The sequence below is a fragment of the Giraffa tippelskirchi genome, chromosome 7 (genome assembly GCF_054371585.1).
Source record: "Giraffa tippelskirchi isolate mGirTip1 chromosome 7, T2T-mGirTip1v1.2.pri, whole genome shotgun sequence".
NCBI classification, from domain to species: domain Eukaryota; kingdom Metazoa; phylum Chordata; class Mammalia; order Artiodactyla; family Giraffidae; genus Giraffa; species Giraffa tippelskirchi.
Window position 1 is genome coordinate 101285891 of NC_137281.1, and position 17249 is coordinate 101303139.

General features: G+C 38.8%; 1 long non-coding RNA gene and 1 pseudogene across 1 annotated transcript in view; both read left to right on the top strand.

Annotated features, from left to right (window-relative positions):
* Nucleotides 1-16986, top strand: part of LOC145514135 (uncharacterized) — a 32837-nt gene extending 15851 nt beyond the window's left edge. Inside the window, exons 3-4 of the long non-coding RNA XR_014059859.1 lie at nt 6423-6762; nt 15713-16986. This is a non-coding gene — a long non-coding RNA (uncharacterized LOC145514135). The remainder of the gene's footprint in view (nt 1-6422; nt 6763-15712) is intronic.
* On the top strand, nt 6886-6997 carry LOC145516027 (U2 spliceosomal RNA; annotated as a pseudogene).
* Nucleotides 16987-17249: the final 263 nt, after the last annotated feature.

Sequence of the window (17249 nt, forward strand, 5' to 3'; positions counted from 1 at the left end):
GGAATGAAATTGAGTCAGAGGAAGTGATGTGAATGAACCTAGAGCCTGTCATACTGTGCGAAGTAAGTCAGAAAGAAAAAAAAAAATGTATATTAACGCATATATATGGAATCTAGAGAGATGGTACTGATGAACCTATTTGTAGAGCAGGAATAGAGGTGCAGATGTAGAGAATGGACTTGTGGACACAGGGAGAGAAGGAGGGGGAGACAAATTGAGAAGGTAGCATTGACATATATATATACTACCATGTTTATAATAGCTAGCTAGCTAGTGGGAAGCTACTGTAATTACAGGAAGCTTAGCTTGGTGTTCTGTGATGATCTAGGGGGTGGGATTGGGGGTGGAGTGGGAGAGAGGCTCAAGAGAGAGGGGATACACACACACACACACACACGGCTGATTTACAATGTTGTACAGCAGAAACTAATACCACATTGTAAAGTAATTATATTCCTATAAAAAATCTAAGTAAGAAAAAAAAGATTGTGTTGTGGAGTTTAGGTTAGTGAGGGAAGGAAGCAAAACCATGGAGTGTGGTGATAAATGAGGATAAAATGGAGAGATAAAACTTCTGAAGAGCCCTGGTGAAGGCCCACCCTAAACACTATTTCCTGAGAAGCCAGTAGCCCCCAAGTGTGGGTTGGGTGCCCCTCATATAAAACTTTATAGAATCCTGTACTTCCTCTGTCATAGCTCTTTCTACTAATTTCTAGGCTAGTTGCTCTCACCAGGCTACCGGCTCTGTGAGGAAAAGAAACTTGGCTATCTCATTCATCATTGTTTCTGCAGTGTCCCACTCAATGCCTGGGACATGTAGGTTGTTGAATGAATAAACAAGTACAAGAAGACTGGAAGAGAAGGAAGAATATGAGTTTGTCATTTAAGATTTCAGAATTATGGAGTTCTGGTTGATGACATGGTCAAGGCTGGGGTTGAACTAGGAAGAAGATAGTTGAAATCCAGGAGGCCATGAAGATCTGAGGTCATGGTATTATAAAGTTTTCTCCATGGCTATTAAGGTTGTTTAAGATCTCAGTAAGCTTGAAACTAGCAGCAGCAAAAAGAATCTGGGAGCCCTGGTCATAGTTCTCAGTCAATGAGCGTGAATAAGTTGAAGTTTATTTAATAAATGCAAGCAAGAAGGAGGATGCAGAACAGAATGACACAACCTCAAGGGAGGAAGGAATTTTTTCTGAGTGTGTTAAGTGACCATGAGGACTACTTTGGGAATATAGGGTTTGGGCTGAGTGAGTTTGCTAAGGCAAGAAGGATAAACAGTGTCCAGTTGGCAAAGAGTTTAATAAACTAGGCCTAGGGGCTTGGATTATCCCATGAGTTCACATTATAAAGGAAACAAAAAGTATCCTTAGCTTTTAGGATGTGTCAAGCTAACTTTGATGGAGTGAAGGAAGAGCTGCAGGATTCAAAGTGTAGAGATAGGGGTTCTGGATCAGTCTCTACCTTTACTTATTCCTAGTTAAGTGTTTGTGGGCAGATGTCTTAACATTTCATATGTGAAACTAAAGGATTCTATTAGCTGATCTTTAAATTCCTTTTCTTGCCTTGCAGAATTTTATAATCTGGCACCATCTTAACGACTCAACATTTCTCTACAACTCAATGTGATATGTGATGCAAAAGCTACAAAATATCCTCAGAATGCACACATTTTGACTTTATAACTTTATCATTCATCTTTTCCTCTTCTTGAACTGTCCCACACATGCCTGTGCAATTATTTTAGGCCCAACTTAATTTCTCTGCTCTATGAAGCCTTCCTTGCTTGCACCAGTGCTCACTGATGGCAGTCCCTTCTGAGTGCCAGCTGCCCTGAAGGTCTGTTCTACCATAAAGCAGCATTCACTGTCTCATACTATTCAACATTTGATGGGGCCCTAGGCAGTAAAATAAAATGCCCCATTCTGAGATCCAGGAGATTTGAGATCTAGTTTCTGTTGTAACTAAATATTGTACTTTTTACAAGATGTTTCCTAATCATTAAAATGAATGTGTTTCACTAGAGGATAGCTGTCTTAGTTGGATTCCCTTCAAGAATTGTCTGCCAAAAGAAGGGAGGTGGGAACATTTATACATCAGTCTCATCTCCTACTGGGGCAGGGAGTGCTTCTTGGGAGTGCTTCTTTTCCTGCACTTCTTTGTTTCCCCTTCCTCCTTTGCTTTCCTTTTTAAAAAATATTATATTGAAGTATACTTGATTTACAATTTTGTGTTAATTTCTGCTGTATAGCAAAGGGACTCAGTTATACATATATATATATATATATATATACACTTTTTTCATATTCTTTTCCGCTTTGGTTAATTGCAGGATATTGAAGATAGTTCCCTGTGCTATATAGCAGAACTTAGAATCTAGTTGTTTATCAATTCTCTATATAATAGTTTGCATTGGGAGGGGTAGATTGGGAATTTGGGATTTTTTGTTTTTTAGTTTTTTTGTATTGTTTGTTTTTTGGCTATGCTGTGCACCTTGCCAACCAGGGATTGAACCTGGCCAGAGCATTGAAAGCACTGAGTCCAAACCACTGGACCACCAGGGAACTCCCCTCCCCTGCACCTCTGAGCTGTACACATGAACTTTTGAATTGAATTTCCAAGGAGCAGAAAGCCAAGATGTACGGTACATGTTTGAGGTACTGTATATACTGTCCATGTGAAGTCTAAGCTACACATGGAGACCTCTCATAAAAAGCGGAAATCAGAGGAGAGGTTGAGAGGAAATGGTTGGGTACTAGACATGGCTGGTTTTACAATTCTATGAAACAACGACGTGTTCATAGATATACTTTACATTTATACCTTAGATAGAGTGGCTTGTTCTTGAAATATTAAACTTTCTTGTGTAAAATCGAGACATATCTTTCTTAATCAAGATACACAAAACTCTGAGGTTGTCTCTGAAGAGGGATATTTTGATCAGTTTTTGATCAGTTTTGATCAGTATTTGCCCAAAAGCTGTGAAAAAGACATTAAACTCAATTTCTATAGGTTATTTAAAGTGATACTGGAAGGAACTATCCAGTGAATGACTATGCAGAAATTTTGGAGAGACTTTGAAACAATGCTTCAGAATGGCTTCTTCTAAAAATGGTGGAATTCATGGGAAGATCATTTAGAAATTAAATAAAGAGATTTGGAACTAAAATATAACCAAGACTTACTTAAGAAAAAGAATTGCAAATCAGATAATTTTAAGGGAAACTTTCAGAATTAGGGAGAATATCAGATGCTATTCCATGGTGATCTTGGTGCATTTTAGATGACTCTAGAAACTGAGAGATGACCCAGGACAAACAATTCCTGTACAAGCAACTGCCATGCAGGAGCCTCAATATTGATGTTTCTCTTAAGACTGGAAATGATTCTTTTCTGCAAGCTCTTTCCTGAAGACTCTATTATAGTTGAAATTCCTTAACCCCACCTGAAAATTTTTAATTTGAGGAGATTTCAGTTGCTGAAAGGAATGGGGATATAAAAATTGTAATTTCCTGGGCAGGACATGTTAGCCTATTGCCTCTCTTTAAATCTTGCTCCATTGAGTACAATTTTCTTGGCTGGTAAAATATTCCTTGGGAGAGGATATAATGCCCTACATTCTCTTCTTCCTGGTGAGTTTGGTGCTATTTCCAGCTGGGCTCAATCTCTCCACATTTTGTTCTCATCTACACAAGTCTCCTAAAGAAACCTCCATGTCTTTTACCCAACACTCCCCTCTTACAATAGAATCTTCAGGTTCTGAGAAGTGTATGTGGGAGAGGAGATGGAGGGGGAGAGGGAATAGTATCCTGCCCATCTGCCTAAACTTCCTTATTTCTGTTTCCCATCCAAGCCAGATGTGAGCACCATCCTCTTGATGTTCCGTCGTCCTTTGCTGTCTCAGCTGGAACTGAGCTACCCTTGCTGATTTTCTGCCTCACAGTGGCCGGTGGCCATCGGTCAGTCAGGGTTACACCTCTGGCAGCAGCTATCCTAGTCCCCAAATCAGAAATCTAAAGGTCATCCTTGAAACTGTCTCCCCCACATTCCTCTCTCCTTCACATCAAATAATCACAAAATTCTTTAGATTTCACTTCTTAATATCTGAAATTTGTCTAGTTTCCTTCATCTTCTTCATGTTTAACTTTGCTTTTCCCTTGATTCTGAAAATTGCCTGCTAGTATCTGCTTGCCATTTGCCCTTCCATTTTTCACAGGCAGGCAGAAGAGTATTTCTAAAAGACCAATCTGATTGGCTTGTGTTCTCGTGGTTAAAAGCCCCAGAATAGCTCCTTACTTACCCCCATATAATATAGAAGACCCCTAGGAACTGATCATTGTTTATTTCCCCATCCTCCTTATCACCATTCTCCACTTTGCATTGTAGGCTACAGCTCTAATATATTACTTGCATTTTCTTGAACAGGCTGGACACTCAGTAAGGTGCCCCTCTCATCTGTAATAAAAGCACCAGGGGTGCTATTGGAAATATTTTTCACTTGCTGTGGTATGGACACCAAGCAATCAAAACAGAAAACAGCCCAGTTGTAATAGATAAGGATGATAAGCTGCCAGCTCAATATTAATACCTGTCCTCAGGATCCCCCATGTTTATATGCATACTTCTTACTAAAATGAATTGCTAACTTACTACTAGAGTAAAAGTCTTTTATTTCTGTTAAATTTTGACTATGTTGTAGAAACTCAGATTTTAAAAAGTTAATGAATGAATTTGGAAAATAAATTCCACTCAAAGATCTGTTTGTGAAATCCTGTTCCTCATCTTATTCTCCTGGTGACCTTCAGATACTGGAGAAAATGAAAAAGTAGATCTTCCTTTGGTGAAATGGATCATTATCTCTGCTTGGCATACACACAGATTTGTCTCTTCCTTTCCTTCCTCTCTTGGACACTGCCAGAGTGAGATGATGGATAACATTGCCATCTTTGGGACTTCCCTGGTGGCTCAGAGGTTAAAGCGTCTGCCTCCAATGCGGGAGACCTGGGTTTGATCCCTGGGTCGGGAAGATCCCCTGGAGAAGGAAATGGCAAACCACTCCAGTATTCTTGCCTGGAGAATCCCATGGACAGAGGAGCCTGGTAGGCTACAGTACATGGGGTCGCAAAGAGTCGGACACGACTGAGCGACTTCCCTTCCCTTCCCTTCATTGCCATCTTTTGTGTATTACATGCTATAGCTCACTTTTTGGGCTGAGGTTTGGCTTTGTATTTCCCCTAAATTGCTGAGTTTTAATTTTTGGGGGGTTAGGCCTTCAGATATTCCTCTCAGCAGGGTATGGTGAGACTATGTAAGTATTAATAAAGTCTGTTCATTAGTAAAGTTCTTGTGTGAGTTGTTAGGCAGAACTATAATGGTAACCCTTGTTTGTCTATCTTAGGCAATGATATCTCTCATCACACATGCTTTCCTAGAATGTTGTCACTCTATCAAGAGATGGATATGTCCTTCCCTTTGCTTATGTCTTTGGGGCTGGATTGGCCTTTGTGGCTTTGACCAATAAAGTATGGTAGATGTGAGCTGGATGACTGTGAAATGAGGTCATAAAAATACAGCACACTTCTGTCTCCTTCTCTTGGAATCTTTGCTCTTGGAACCATGCTGTGAGGAAGTGTGTTCAGGTGCACAGAGAGGCCACAGGTAGGAAGGCTAGTCTAAGTCAGATTCTGAAGGCTAGAGAAGATAGATGTCTAAACTCAAAGACAGGCAGAGAGAGCAAATTTTTCTTTACTCTTCCTTTTCGCTCTCTTCTAACCACCCACATTAAGGAGGGCAATATGCTGTATCTAGTCTACAGATTCAAATGTTAATATCACTGAGAAACACTCTCGCAGACATACTCAGAATAATGTTTAACCAAATATCTGGGCACCTCATGGCCCTCTCAAGTTTGCACATTAAGTTAGCCATCACAGACACTAAATTTAGGATGATTTGTTAAGAAATATACAACAGTAGTAGATGTTTATTCTTCCATCCTAAATATAGTGAATTTTATAAATGTAGTAATTGAAACATAAAAATGTATGTTTTAAAATGTAAAAATGTTCTTTCCCTTTGCTTAATGATACATTTGCTATAACAATCACATTAATTACATCTCCGTATTGATTTGAATTTCTAAAGGCAATTCCATGTATAGAGATACAAACAAAGATACAGAAATGAATGTCCCCTTTCTCCCCTCTCCTGATTAATTCCAACCCTAAAGAAACAAAGAATTGTTGAATTAGGTGGGAGTGAAGACAGACATATTCCTTTTGAATGTTCTAAACATTTGTAATGTTCAAAACCCCATTTCTGTATGCTTTACTAATTTTTAAGACCTGCACATGTGAGTCAGATCAGTGGAGAAGCTGAATGACCCCTCATGAAATAATCATGTGTTTCCCACCTCCTTGCAGTTATATGGAGTCAGATGACTGTTTTTGGCCTATGGGCTATGAAGGGAAGTGGTATGAATTACTCTTCAGTGGTGACCATGGAAACTGTATGTTGATACTAAGGAGCAGCAACCTGGAAGCAGCCTAGATGGCTGAGCTATCACAAGGAGCACAGCTGCCCTAGAGACCACCTGACCTGCAGTGGACACATGGTTCCAGTGTGTTGAGCCATGGAAACTTGGGGTGTATTTTTAGACACAGCTAATCCTGACTAATGCAGATACCAGCGACTGGAACTATCCTCAATATGGCCAACTGTCAGCAGATTGTGCTCCATGCCTGGACAAGACCTATCATGCATGTAAGTCTTTTAGTGTTTCACTTTAAAACATATATAAACAGCAAAAGATCACCAGATATTTAAGTAAATGTTCCTGTGTTAAAAAGAAGGACCATAACAAGCAAAAAGTTGATCTTAGAGGAAATCGCTTCTCGGCCTTTTGGTTAAGATCAAGTGTAGTATCTGTTCTTATCAGTTTAACAGAAACAAAGCAGTGAGCAAAAGAAAATTAAAAAAATATATAGTTATAACCTTAGGGTAATATGAGGAGGTATTTTATCTATGAAACAAAAACAGTTTGCTATTTAAAAAGAGATCAAGAAAATTAAAGTAGAAGAGCTGAAACTGAAGTTTAATGAAAAAGTTGCAAATAAATATAGGAAAACCTTCCAAAAGAAATAGAAAACAGAAAAAAGAATAAATTAGAGAAGGATGAATAAAGTATGAAAGAGTGAGGTTTGAGAGAGTGCTAAATCCTTCAGTTGCAAAATAAAATATCAGTAACTATTTAATCTTGCTTAAATAACAACTGTTGGTTTAAGTATATTTTTTAAAAATATAAGGAAGCCAGATGGATAATGAATAATAATTTCCTTTTGTGAGTAGGAAACTCAAAAGGAGAAGAAGTAGTGCAGAGGATTGCTAAATTTCATGAGAAGTTTTACTAGTACCATTTAGCTTCTAAAACTATAAATATGCATTAAATGGATAAATTTATTTTTAAAAATAAAAAAAAATACTTTCTCTCTCTTATTTCTCTTTTCCATGATTTTCTCAATCATGACACTATTAACACATTGGACCAGATAATTCTTTGTGGTGGGGGCCATCTTGTACGTTGCAGGATGTTTAGCAACATCCCTGGTCTCTACACGCCAGTTGCCAGTAACACACTTTCCACCTCACCCCAACCAAAGCAGTCTCTGGACATTGTCAGCTATCCCCTGGGAGATAAAACTGACCCTCTGTTGAGAGCCATTGCTGAGTCTACACAAAACTAACATTAAAAACAAACAAGCAAATAATTAGAGGTGTTGATCAACACCTTCAGATGTCAGTCAACAACGTGACAAAACATTTAGAATTCACTTTGAATTGTACAGTGTGTTAACAGTCCATGGACTTTGAGATGAAAGTTCTCAGCTCCTATGCATTTGGATTTGTGATGTGTTGTGTTGTGTGGGTAATGCTGTTCGCCTAAAATTAAGATCCTAATACCCACTGTATATCTTGGCTTTCATTTTACACAGAGAATTGATTAGCAAGTCTAACAAGGGAGGCATCAAGAACCCTCTTGGCTCCCTGCTGGACTGTGTGCATGCCCCTCTTGTTCAAAATTTGCTGAGTAATAACCCACTGTTTCAGAGGTGAGACCTAACTATGGAGGGGATGTAATTAAAAATAACAAGCTATGTATGCTGGTTACCGCGATAGCAAGTTTGACTCTGGCTACTTGTGCCATTTGGAGAAGATTCTGCAGTTTTAACAGAATTCCTCTTGTGACCATGTTAATCAATGATCTTGTGGTCAATCCAAAGTTTGATGCTTTCATGCTGATAGAGTAAATCTGCCAGCTAGAAATAGAATAATAACACAGAGAAGGAATAATAATGGACAGTTGTAGTTCTAATGGCCTCAGCCTTTAGTCTGCAGAGCTTGTCAACCTTTGTTAAAGAGTCACCAGACTGATTTCTTTTTAATTTGGACATATGACACCTAGGATTTCACTTTTTACTTTGCATGCTGTGATGACCTGGTTGAAGAACCACATATCAAACAGTGTGTGCACATCACATGAAATTGAATATAATGTTTTCTCACTATTTTGGGGTATATTTTCTTGGTCCACTTGCAGAGACTCTCAGGAAAAATGATTTTACAGCACAGCAAGGGAGAGAGAGCCCTTAAAAAGAGGTCTCCTTAATGATTTCCTTATTATTTTCATTTTTCAGCACTCTACTGATTTAGAATTGCTTTATGCTCCATTTTATTTTCCTTCTCTTTCTCACACAGCATCTTCTTGTGTCTGGGCAACTGACCCACCTCTTCCCTTGGAAATGCTGATGGATTCCCTCTTTTCCCTTAGCAGCTAGACTCTGGGCTTGATTTGCTCCAGCCATTTAAGTTAAAAAACAAAGAGAAAATATTCTTTTCCTTCCTGCCTTTTGCTTTTCTTGGGCTGGTGGTATCTCTGGGGTGCTGTGCAGCAGATGGAGAGATGATGCCTGCTGTTTCAGCTCATGAGCAGCTTACCTTAGTGATTCAAACTGGAGATCAAAGAACTGCATGGGTTTGTAGGACAGACACTTGAGATTCAACTTTTTAGAGTTGCCAGTTTTTCTTAAATCTATACAAAGGCAGCCTATTCAAAGGCAATATGCTTATCTTGTTGCTTTAAAGAAGTAGCAGAATGCAATTTTCGTGGGCATAAAGATCGTCTATTTTCATGAACATAAGATTTCATGCTTAGAGGTTGCATTGCAAACTCCTTCAAGAGCTTAATGAAGTAAGGAGGATACACGTGTTTAAATGTGAGCAAATAGTCAGGAAACAATATCTGTGAAACATATTCTTTTGATTAACAGAATGACTAAGGAGCAGAAATAATTTTGCCTGCATATTACATACACAAAGTTCTCAGGATTTTAAGAGTTTGGAAGCCAAGATGACAAGAAAATGATTGAGAGGATTTGAGAAATTTACAGATAAATGGTAAATTGGTAATATGCTCATTGCTTGCTCCTTCCATAAGAAAAACTGTGGTAGCATTTTACCTTGGTTTCAACTGGACTGACCAGGCAGGCATGTGATCGGTATTACTGTTCAATAAACTAAAGGAATTCACCACGTATGATCATCCTTGAAACTGAGATAACCAAGCTATGGAAGTTGTTGAAATGATTGAAATTTTGAAGGGAAGCCCACATTTTTTAGTGATGTATCTAGTTTTTCAGGCAGTTAGTGGATAGAACAAGTGTTCCCAACTAATCTTTCATTGGAAGAAATGTATTGCTCTATTTTTATATTCTTGGTTCTTACATTCAACAAACACTTACTGAGCATGTATCATGCTTCAGGCAGCATGGCTGGCACTAGGAATATGGAAACTCAAATACAGTCTATGATCTTAAGGAACTCACATTCTAGTGGAGAGAAAGACAAGCACACAGATGTATATGAATCTGTGGTAAGTGCCAAGATGGAGCCATTGGTAACCCAGGTTGGGGGAGGAGTTGGGATCAGATAAAAGTTTTGGGAAGATGTGTCAGGGCAAATCTTAAAGGAGTAGTGAGACCTAGTCTTCTGAGAAAAAGGAAGCAGGTATTCCAGGAATTTTGATCCAGGCTTTTTTCTACTTTGTGGCTGCTTGGAACTTGGGTAGGGGCAGAAGAACAGTTATAAGGAGAGTTTTTATTTGGTTTACGGGGGAGGAGTCTCATCCTTGAGTGATCTGCTTAATAGGAATACATTAATGTGACCTAATCTCTCCCTTGTAAAAGGGAGACTAATAATCTGGATTCTTTTTTTTTGGTGTGCTTCTTAAAAGACAGAACAATTTCCATATGATATAATTTAAAGTCTGTTGTAGCAGTTAGGGAAAGTTGTTTTGAAAGAATAACAGGGGTATTTATTTGATGAAACAATAAGAAAAAAAGAAAAATTAATGATTATTAGGCCTCATTTAATCCTGTGTTAGCTGCTTCTTGCTTGTCTGTATGAAACTGGTGTTAAATCATAGATAAAAACTGGGTTCAGACACAATTTCTAGTTGTGTTTCAATCACAGGGTAATGTGAGGTAATCCAGAACTTGGGTTAAAATACAAAATACTCTGGGTTTTTTTGGATAGAATTTTTTTTTTTAATAAATTTATTTATTTTAGTTGGGGGCTAATTACTTTACAATATTGTAATAGCTTTTGCCATACATTGACATGAATCAGCCATGGGTTTACATGTGTTCCCCTTCCTGGACCCCCCACCCACCTCCCTCCCCATCCCATCCCTCTGGGTCATCCCATTGCCCCGGCCCTGAGCCCTTGTCTCATGCATCGAACATGGAATGGTGTTCTGTTTCACATATGATAATATACATGTTTCAATGCTATTCTCCCAGAACGTCCCACCCTCACCTTCTCCCTCAGAGTCCATAAAATTGTTCTATGCATCTGTCTCTTATTCTGTCTCGCATATAGGGTTATCGTTACCATCTTTCAAATTCCATATATATGCATTAGTATACTGTATTGTTGTTTTTCTTTCTGGCTTACTTCACTCTGTATAATGGGCTCCAGGATAGAATATTTTTATGGGCTAAACAGATCTGAAACAATTCATGGAAGAACCACGTTATAAGTAAGCTACAAGAGAGCTATACATAAAGATACCTTCTAGAAGATTTACCCCTAGCCTTTTACAATCAAGGGAATGCTAAGAATTACATTTTCAAGTGACAGAATCAGAATTTGTTTGGACTAAAGCTAGTGTAAAGTTTTAATACCAAAATAAGAACATATGCACTATCAAGTCTTTCTGTCAATTATTAGTTGGGATTTACAAAATAGCTTTGTTATAAGCTTGGACAGATTATTTCTATCAGAACATAGCATAAAATGCCATTAGATATTAAAGGCTTGCCAATTAAGGGTTTATCTTTGCAACAGAACCAGCAGATGAGTGACAAAAATGTGAATTTCATTTCCTATAATCTTCAGAGCTAATGGCAGGTTAGCTGTAGGAAAGAAATTCTTTATCTTTATGTGCAAATCTTTCACTCAAACTTGGTTTCTTTCATGACTTTTTTTTTTTTCATATTTACTAATTACAGGTCTGGGGATGTAGTGAGTCAGTTGAAGAAAAGCTCTTGGGTGAACTCTGTATATAGAACTCTTAAAAGCAGAGGAAATCTGCACCGAGACTTTAAAATAAAGGGACAACTAAGAAACAATAGCCTAGATCAAAACCTCTAAGAGATCTACACCACCTACACTGTTTTTGTGCCACTAGTGTATAGATTTTTGTGTTCTTCTGTAAGTTGAATAGTCCTGTCTGCATTAATTCACCTTGACTCTAGCCTGTAGGGCCATGGCTGAGGTATAACAAATGAATGTAGTCTCTAAAATGTTGGGAAACTCTAAGGCAAGGAAAGTTACAGTAACTCCTGTGGAAGGGGAAACTGCTTTAATGCAGGGCTGTGGCTTTCTGATCCTGCCTTTGTGTGATTTTTTAAAAGGTATCCCCCTCTGGGAAGGGCAGAATTTTGGAGAGCAGAGTACAGGCTGGATTTCAGCCCTTACTCATCTCCTCACCCAGGCACCACCTGAGTGGCCTGTGCTTTAATGAAGACCTGTGAAGAGAGTCCTTCACAGTAGCTGCAGAAAGTACTTGCACTAGACTCTTAAGTTCTAAGTGTAATGTACACACCTGCATTTTCCTCTGTTTTATCTTGAGCCCAGTACAAAGCCCAGCTCGATAAATATTTGATCTATAGCTGCAACTGATTAGCTGACAAACAGATGAGCCTCTAAGGTTAGAAGAATTGTTCCTTGGCTATATCTTCTGAATACACTGAAAAAGTGGCGATGCTTCAGTTGTGATAAGGTATTTGGAGTCTGTCTATAGGTCTAGATCTTACAGTGTTAACTCATTGGCTGTCATGATAAAATGTCCCTCACTGACATGTGTGACTTGCTACCAAACAGTGTCCTTTTTCAGAAGAGGCTATATTAAGTACTTCAGCCTGTTCTTAATCATTGTACAGTCAAATCACTACAGAGACATATGACATGTTTGAAGAGACAGCAGAGTGAAGAAACCCAGAGGGTAAGTGAGAAACAAAGAAAGGAAAAGAGGGGGAAAACTTCTGCCAAGATAGCAAGTTGGAGGTAACTGGCTCAGTAATAACTTCTCCGTCTCATGTTCTTTTCCTTTCTATCCATAGGGGACTATCTTTTCTGAGCTTGCTCCTTCTACCTTGAATAAAGATATTCTCTGCTAGCTCAGTACCTGGGTCATCAGAACAGACACTTGTCTGATGAAACAGGGCTCTCCTGCTTGGATAGAGTACATTAACTACAAACATGTGCTACCTGTGAAGTGTAGGCTTCCTAGATATAGCCTAGAGCATCTTTCTTTTGAACATTTTTACTTTGCATTCAACCCGGGTTCTGATTCTGTGTCAAAACATTCCTCGTAATTACCTTATTACGGAAACTAGAAAAAGCATTCTTAATTTAGCACCATATGTGTCCTTTCTCTTGCTTCTTGTTTTCTGTTATTCTCGATGTTTTGACTCCATGGGTGAATCAAATGCACAGGAAATTTCATGCCCAGTTTCCTCCTCATTCACGGCCGAATCAGAAACTATTCATTTTGTTATGGAGACAGATAGGAAATGCTGGAAACATTTTCAGTTCCTTTCATGATTTACCTTTGTTTCTAAGAAATTTCTAACCATTGACTTCTAAATTTGTGATTCTTCTAGCAGTCATTTTTGTCCATGTGGAAACTGGAGAGGAGTTGAAATTTGGTAAATTTCATCATGTGAAGTTATTTTTCATTAGGGCCCGAATTGGAATCTTTCAGAATTTAAAGTTGTTGTTGGTGGTAGGAGCAGGGGGATGGTGAGGCAAAGAAGGCCAAAGTAACTTTAAAAATATTAGGGTATAGTTGCTGTACAATGCTGTATTAGTTTCTACTGTACAACAAAGTAAATTAGCTATATGTATACATACATATATCCCCTCTTTCTCTGAACTGCCCGCAATTCCACTCATCTTGGTTACCACAGAGTACCTAGGAAACTTTTAAAACTACTTTAGACTGTGGAGGAGCTTCATGAAAATCGCATTTATTTAGCTTAATCTAGGAGCAGATGGTATGTATTTCAAAAAAGAGGCATGTAGAGAGCTGGTTAATTTTTCTTAGCCAAATATTTTCTCCTTCTTGAATGTGACCTCAGTAGTAGAAGAGGTACAAATTAATGGCTTAATCTATCATCATCGTCATTTTTTGCTGTGAAGGCTTTAGAGAGGTGATGCTGAGGGTCCTCGGGTAAAAAGAAATTGTACCCAGAGACACTTAAAGGGTTGAGTGGCACTTAGCTTGGGAACCATATTTACTAGACCAATGAAAGAAGGTTTAAATCCCATTTGGATAATCAGCAATTTCTCTTCACAGTAGAGAGAATTCTAGCAAATTGTATTTAGGCAAAGAAATAAAAATGGCTTGGGGTGAGGCTATTAAGTTGCAAGCTTAACGTCTGAGATTTATAATGACTCTTGGCTCTTTTCCTATAGGAAAGTTCCATGCTGACTAGCTTACATCAGCATGGATGTTCTTGCTCTCATTAGCTTTAGGGCTGTCAAGATTGTGACTTTTAAAATTTCACCCTTCACCCTGGTGTGAAAGGCCATGTACTCATGGTTACAGAGAACATAGAAAAGCATTTATTTTCCAGAAAGTTTAGGTGACTGGAGTGTTAGACTTAGTACTTTTGTTATGAACTTTGTTCTTCTGAATGTGTAACTAGATGCAGAGAATAAATAGAAGTTTGGATGAACTTTACCTCTCTTTAGAAAAAGAGAATTAGAAACTGAAAATAAATTAAGAGAAAGAACAAAGTGACAACTGGATTTTAAACATTTCTTTTATGATTTTTAATTGACACAATGACAATCAATTTTGTTCTCATACATTAAAAAGTCACCTACATTTACAGGAAGTTGGTTTAAAAATATATAAAAATATTATTTGCCTTTGCTGTGAGGACTGTCAGTGTAGGATGAGCAATCAGTATCAGGAAATAGATATCGTTAAGATATTTTTGAGATTTGGCCTGAGCTCGTGTGCACAGTATAAAGATATTAGCAAAATTTTGTTCTTCTTTTGATGCTTTCTCCACTTAGAATTTGTAATTACATTCTCTACAAGCTTCAAATCAATAATTCAGTCAGTTCAGTCGCTCAGTTGTGTCCGACTCTTTGCAACCCCATGAATTGCAGCACGCCAGGCTTCCCTGTCCATCACCAACTCCCGGAGTTTACCCAAACTCATGTCCATCGAGTCAGTGATGCCATCCAACCATCTCATCCTCTGTCGTCCCCTTCTCCTCCTGCCCCCAGTCCTACCCAGCATCAGGGTCTTTTCCAATGAGTCAGCTCTTCGCATGAGGTGGCCAAAGTATTGGAGTTTCAGCTTCAACATCAGTCCTTCCAGTGAACCCAGGACTGATCTCCTTTAGGATGAACTGGTTGGATCTCCTTGTAGTCCAAGGGACTCTCAAGAGTCTTCTCCAACACCACACTTCAAAAGCATCAATTCTTCGGCGCTCAGCTTTCTTCACAGTCCAACTCTCACATCCATACATGACTACTGGAAAAACCATAGCCTTGACTAGATGGACCTTTGTTGGCAAAGTAATGTCTCTGCTTTTTAATATGCTACCTAGGTTGTCATAACTTTCCTTCCAAGGAATAAGCGTCTTTTAATTTCATGGCTGCAGTCACCATCTGCAGTGATTTTGGAGCCCCCCAAAATAAAGTCAGCCACTGTTTCCACTGTTTCCCCATCCATCTGCCATGAAGTGATGGGACCGAATGCCATGATTGTAGTTTTCTGAATGTTGAGCTTTAAGCCAGCTTTTTCACTCTCCTCTTTCACTTTCATCAAGAGGCTTTTTAGTTGCTCTTTGCTTTCTGCCATAAGGGTGGTGTCATCTGCATATCTGAGGTTATTGATATTTCTCCTGGCAATCTTGATTCCAGCTTGTTCTTCCTCCAGCCCAGCGTTTCTCATGATGTACTTTGCATATAAGTTAAATAAGCAGGGTGACAATATACAGCCTTGACATACTCCTTTTCCTATTTGGAACCAGTCTGTTGTTCCATGTCCAGTTCTAACTGTTGCTTCCTGACCTGCATACAGGTTTCTCAAGAGCCAGGTCAGGTATTCTGTTATTCCCATCTCTTTAAGAATTTTCCCAGTCCAGTGGCTGCGATGGATGGCGCAGAAGCATGGCCGAGAGGAGCTACCCCACGTCCTAGGAGTGGCCACTGCGTGGGCGCAGGAGGGCTGAGAGGAGCTATTCCATGTTCAAGGTCAGGAGGGGTGGCCGTGAGGAGATACCCCTCGTCCAAGGTAAGAGAAACCCAAGTAAGATGGTAGGTGTTGCAAGAGGGCATCAGAGGGCAGACACACTGAAACCACAATCACAGACAACTAGCCAATCTGATCACATGGACCACAGCATTGTCTAACTCAATGAAATCAATAATTATGTTTGGATAATTTTTTTTCTGTGAAGCAAGAAACGTGAGTTATTATTAAAAATGCGTCTAAGATGGCAACCATAAGCTCTTGACAATAACATAATAGAATATACCAATCCAGGATGCTGGGAGCAGGATAGGAAGAAGAATATGTGTGGGAACATGTCTGGGTGCTGAGCTCTATGTAAAACTAATACAGCAATAACAAATATGATTTTGGTGGTATGTGCTCCAGTCATTGCAGGGCTGAAAAGCGGTGTGAAATATTGCCTAATGACAAAAACTTCATTAAGAGGTGAGCTTTGTTGATTACAAATTAAATGGCATCCCATTCTGCAAACTAAAATTAGGGACCTGGGCCAAGACTCATAACAATTCTCTTTGAACCTGTTCTCACTCCACTATGCCAGCCTGCTTTCTATGCTGAAAATGTTCCTGAGGGAAGTTAGCTGCGGTATGACATGGAGAGGAAAGTGGAGGGGAAATTTAAAAGCTTGGCTTCTAGTTTCAAATCTGGCAAAGTGGGCATATAAACCTTCTTTGGGTTTCAGTTTCCTCATGAGTAAAGAGATCTATCCTTCCAGCCATAAAATTCTTTGATGATTGTCTGTAGTTCCTCACGTTCTTGTGGTAAAGGATGGGGCACAGTTAAGACCTCATGGAAACTTTGCCTCGGGGGTCTAGTCTCGTGAATATGTCCCCAATCTGTTATCTTCTCTATCTGTGATATTGTTAGTGTTGGCGAAGATTCTGATTGTAAGTTTACACACTGAAGAAAACAGAGTGATTTTAGTAATTCAGGGATGTAATGAAATTGAATATAAATTATACAAAGTTAAAAGATGCCAGAGGAAACTTATGGTGAAATAGGTTCATAGACTTGATACTATTTCCAGATTGCCAAACTGCAGTTTTTTTTTTTTTTTCGCCAAACTGCTCTCAGATTTCATAGACTGAAACCCAAACCTCAGATTTTATTTAGTGCTGCCACGAGGTGGCACTAATGATACACTCACTACAGAAAACTTCACTTCTTTCAACACAGGTGAGTGTTTTCCTGTTGCAGAATTTGCTCAGAGATCTCAGTCAGGGAATTCTAATTGTGGACCTCCTGGCTGTACCACAAGTAAATGATTTAATACTGATATAGCCAACGTTCTTAGAGCAAATAACTTTTATTGAGTCTTCCTAGAGAATGTGACAATGATTTATTGAGCTCATTTTTCCTATAACTAAGAATA